Here is a 5,767-nt window from a genome sequence, read left to right on the forward strand (position 1 = left end):
TATTAAAGAAAAACAAAACACAGAATCTTATTTTCCTAAGATGACTTGAAGATATCCTGACATAGGTATTCATATATTTCATTTCCACTGCCTTTATATCATAGATTTCATTTAATCAACTATTAATATTAATTAGGACTTAGAGATTATTACTGAGAGTAGTTTTTAATTTTTATTTAATTTTTGAGTTTATAATTTAATTACACATTTCTCCCTTACCCTTTTTCTCTACAAGTTCTTCCATATACCTTTCCCTACTCTCCTTCTAAATCATGGATTTCCTCAAATTAGCAATTGTTATAACATATCACACACACACATACACACACATACACTAATGATAAACTTTTTGGGATATATAATTGTGCCTGTGTATATGTTACAGTGTGATTTTTTTTAATACTGAGAACAGTGAATTGTCCTATTTTGTGCTGAAATTCATTCCATTATTAAAAGCTAGATCGTACCAGTGTATTTAAACCTAGGGGTCATTACTGGCAATATTTAGTACATCTGAGCTAGAAGTGCCAAAATCAGTCTGTATCGAGTTTGGGTTTTCACAGGAAGAATTAATATAGAAACTTCACTGAAAACTACTGCATGGTCAAATGTTATGGATCCTAGACACAGAATTAGTCAAAATGATTGCCCTGTATGTTTATGGAAAATGAATTATAAGAGGCAATTCTGCAATGTAGTCTCAGTGTAACATTGCAGAAAGGGTTATATATTTCCTAACACCTAAAAGTAGACTTGTTTTTAGAAGGTATTTTTGAACAATGTGATATAACTAATACAAAGCAGGTACACAAATTCTATCAATAGATTGCGTATGATCTCTTCTGTTTATGTCATTACAAATAGAAATACTATGTTCTAATTAAGTGATTATTCCCAGAAGAAGATGGAAGACATGTTGAAGAGATTTGGAAGGAAGTCGATCCAGCTCACAAACATGGTTTCGGCAGGCCTTGCCCTTCTCCATGATTCCTTCTGACTTGCTAAAAACTACGACATTACATTCCTAAAGCTAGGCACCAAGGTCTATTCCCTTATTTGGCTCCTTATTCCTCTTGCTGAGTCTGACTACCAATGTCCAGCTATCAAAGTACTAAAGGCCAGCAATGAAAATCCCCCTTTGGCTCACCTAATTAACATGCTGAATTAAAATTAAACATCTTATCCTAAGACAGGTTTGCCAGTTTTATCTTTATGAACCACCATTTTCCTGCAGACCACATCTGTCACCTCTCTATCCAGAGGATTTCTTTTTTTCTCCAGAACAAATACCCCTTCTTTTTCTCCCTTCCCATTTTTCTCCCCTCTCCCTTGTTCCCTTGCCCTTCTTACTTGTCCTCTATCCACTGTCTTTGCCTCTTATTTCCTGCCTTTGTCCATCTGGGACTAGTTAATCCCTTTTGGGTTGAGAACTGGGGGTCCTGGGCCCATACTGTTCCTTACAATCTTTTCTGTTACTATCATGGTATCAACCTGGGTTGGCTGAAATGAAAATGTTTCCTATGTAAAGTATTTTGTTATACAAAAACTATAGCTAACTATTAGAAAAATAGCAAGGCAACATGAGTCTACTTTTGAACCCCTTTGTCATAAGGCTACATGAGAATAGTTTCTTTAGAAGAGCTCAGGATTTGTAGATAAAGAAAAATTTCCAAAACAAATAGAAATGGAGGAACTACTGAGCAATTTTTCCATAGTTCATTGAAGTAGTCAAGAAGTTCATTTTAAAATCTCACTTATAAAATCTCAAGAAGCGTAACACTAGAAGTTATCTTAAAGTAAATTCAAGATATAAGATGTCACTAACAGAAAGAAAATTACTGAGTAACAATAATAGAAAAAAGGGAGTTAAGAATCAATGAAGTGCTTGAATCCAGCTGGAAAGGGGATTGGAAGTTGCCTTTCATCCTGATAACCACTCAAAAGCTGAACAACTCAAAAGTCAGTAACATTTCTTAGCACTGGAAGGGAAATGTAGTTGTGATAAATTTCCATTACCTTTGCACAAGAGCTAAAGATAAGTTCAGCGAACCACTACTTACTGAAGAAAAACTTCACAAGCAGAAATTATTGTAGGTATAGAAAAAGATATGAAACTGGAACTGTTATCGAGAGATCGCTGGAAAGGCAGTATAGACAAACCCAAAAGTCAAAGTCTATAAGCCAGGGGTATGCACAATTCATAATACTGTGACCTTTTAATATAGTTCTTGTTGTGTTAAACCCAACCATAAAATGATTTCATTGCTACCTCATAACAGTAATTTTGCGACTATTAACTGACTATTAACAGTAATTTTGCGACTATTAAGTGACCCCAAAAGAGTTTAAAGTTCAGAGGTTGAGAACCACTGTTTCAGGGGCATCTGATCATGGAATAGAGAGGCTCATGTTAAATTTTACCTTCAGGATATCAACCAAGCTCTCACCAAGAATAGTGGGAAAACATTTATCATCATGCTTTTGTCAGAGACAGTGGAAGTATTCATTTTTTATGGGTTATTTTATTTATTTACATTCTAAATGTTGTCCCCCAGTTTCCCCTACACAAACCCCCTATCACATACCTCTCCCCTGACTCTATGAGGGTGCTTCCGTACCCACCCACCCACTCCCACCTCCCTTCCCTAGCATACCCCTACAATGAGGCATCAATGAAATGTTCATTGAAACAAAACATTCAATCCTTACCTGTTTCTGACCACAGGTAAAAATTATTTAACAAGAGTCTACACTATTGGGATTTTTTACTTTATTTCAGACAAGTTTTCATCCAAACTGGCATTGAACCTTTGCTTCCCAAGTACTGGAATTAGAGGGTTGTACTTCCATATCTACCCAGCAATACAGGGATTTATTCAGTGCCTGGTTGATTTAGAAGAAGGGCTAAGAGGAAAGAAGAAAACAAATTTTAAAATGAAAAATATTTTTGAAATATACAGTCCAGTAACACAGGCTTACTATGAATTTAGAAGCTAATCACATGCAAGAGAACACTAACCTTACAACACCTTAATTTTACAATTTCACACTACTTTATAAAAAGCTAAAGACATATTTATGATAGCTTATATTCTGAGTACTTCAAGACCAATATCATCAAGAAAAGGTTACAAATCATACTAACTTCCAAATAGAATGTACAAAGCAAGCATTCCCTCCCCAAGAAGGTGTGGCTGGATGTTAGAATTATCAGACTAGGAATTTAAATTGGATATACCTAATACTACATATTCACTCATGGACAAAGCAAACAACTCATAATGTCAGAATTTCTAACAAATAAAAAATTAATTACAGATTAAAATTCTGCTAAAGATTAAGAATTTGTTTGATGGATATATTTTATGTCTGGTTGACTGGGCATACCTAAGGGTAGGGGGAATCTCTAAGCTTGGGAATATCCCAATAAAATAATTTCAACACTAAAAATTTAAAAAATGAGGGAAAAATTTGTGATAAAATATCCAAGAATTGTGAAATGATTATAAAATTTACCCACAAGTAATTAGATATAAAGAGACAAGAAAAGGAGCTAGAGAAAGTAACCAAGGAGCTGAAGGGTCTGCAACCCTATAGGTGGAATAACAATATGAACTAACCAGCACCCCCAGAACTCGTGTCTCTAGTTGTATATGTAGCAGAGGATGGCCAAGTCAGCCACCAATGGGAGGAGAGGCTCTTGGTCTTGGGAAGATCATATGCCTCAGTACAGGGGAATGCCAGGGCCAGGAAGCAGGAGTGGGTAGTTTGGGAAGCAGGATGGGGGAAGGGTATAGGGGTCTTTCTGGATAGCATTTGAAATGTAAATGAAGACAATATGTAATAAAAAGATGATAAAAAAAGACAAGAAAAACTAAAAGAAACAGAACTATGTGTCAGGATACTGATGTTCTCCAGAGGAGAAAAAACCTACTTATAGAAGAGAAAGGAAGAATTTCACTTCTTTTTGGAGTATCTTTAAAAAAGAAGAGATGATATAAAAATTAAGCTACAGAGAGAGTATAAAGCTATTAACCAGGAATTCTAAATCTTATAAAGCTAGATATGCAAAATGAGGAGGGACTAAACACATTTTCAGATAAATAAAACTGGATAGAATTTGTTTTCTGTAGTTGTGTCCTATTAACAGATGTCCCACAGAGAAAAGAAAATTTACATATGTACATAGATAGAAAATAAGCTCTCCAGGGAGTTGATGATGGAGTGGGTAAGAAAATAAATGAATATATAAGTAATAAGTAACTACAGGCTAGAGTAATTATTTGAAAAGTAACAAGGGAATCAATAAATAACTAACTGGGAAGGAGACCACTTCAGGTGTTATGAATAAGTCAGCTTTCTTGAGACGAAAATATGAAGACTGCATTTAGGGAGGTTTATTGATTAAAAAAAGAAAAAAGAAAGAAAAAAAGAAAAAAGAAAGAAAAAGAAAAAGAAAAAGAAAAAAATGTCTTCAGCAAAGAGAAATTTTCTTGCTGATGGGTGGGAGGACTATATTATCTTTAGTTGTAAGTACAAATATTTAAAATGCAGTTAGGGGTTACACTGCTTTACTAAAATGAGTCTTAAAACTAATTAGAATGCTATTGGTTATCACCAAGTTGTGCATGTTACTATATTCCCCTTAGGGTTATGCTGCCATGATAGTCATCCTGATTAACAAGTGTCAGAGCTGATGAGACTGTTGGCTGCTTTGGAAAACTATACTGTGCTTTCTGGTTCCATGAACATTTGGAGCTTGGAGGATCAGATGAAATCGAACATGCACAGAAACATACCATCCAGTAAAATGAAGAGTTTAGGAGTCAAGTCCCAATGGGTACATCCACAACAGAACTACTCTACTTAAGGCTCATAGATCATTCCAGTGGATACAGGCAAAAACATTCTAAAAATCAAAGGAACAAGGGATTTCAGAAACTACACTTGTAACATCTCACAACAATGAGCAGAACAAAGGCAACAATAGACATGCCAAAGTGGATTGGAGAAAAGCTCAAAAAGTCTCAATCCTACACATAGAACTACAGCCAACCTAGGGATGCTGAGAGCAGGAGAAAACTTCTTCCTAAGGAAGAACATACCTACTTGTTATCCAATGCCAAATGGCCATCCCTGAAAACATATATACATATGACATTATAGAGGCTGAATGGGTTATATTTTAGTATTTAGGAATATATACACATAAACATAGACATGTGTTTGTGCAGATCTACATATGTGTATGGAACATGAATGTAAAAAGAGGATGTGAATTTCAACAAAAGAAAAGGGGTGTATGTTAAGATTTAGAAAGAGGAAATAGAAGAGGGGAATAATATAAATATGTTATAATTTCAAAAAAGTACAATAAATAGCTTAAAATATAAAGTATGTTGTGAGTCTGGTAAAAATCCAACACCCAAGACACAAGAAGTTTTCTTAAGAGAATTTTTATTGATTTGAACACCAAACTGACCAGCCAGTGGTCCAGCACAGACTTGGGAGTTGATACTGTAACCCTGACTCTTCTAGTTGAACAGGTTTTAAACTCAAAAACCATAATCAATATGTAGAAGAGAGCATCAGAAGATCAAAACCCATAAGCAGGTGGGCAACTTAAGATTGCATACGAGGGAATATCAGGTTAATGATAGACTTCTGAGTCTAGGGTTGGTTTTGTAGTTCAATCCTAGAAGAGGGAGGGAGAAAGAGAGAGAGAGGGAGGGAGAGAGAGGGAGGTAGGGAAGGAAAGAGGGAGGGA

The sequence above is a fragment of the Mus pahari genome, chromosome X, assembly GCF_900095145.1.
Source record: "Mus pahari chromosome X, PAHARI_EIJ_v1.1, whole genome shotgun sequence".
Classification (NCBI taxonomy): Eukaryota; Metazoa; Chordata; class Mammalia; order Rodentia; family Muridae; genus Mus; species Mus pahari.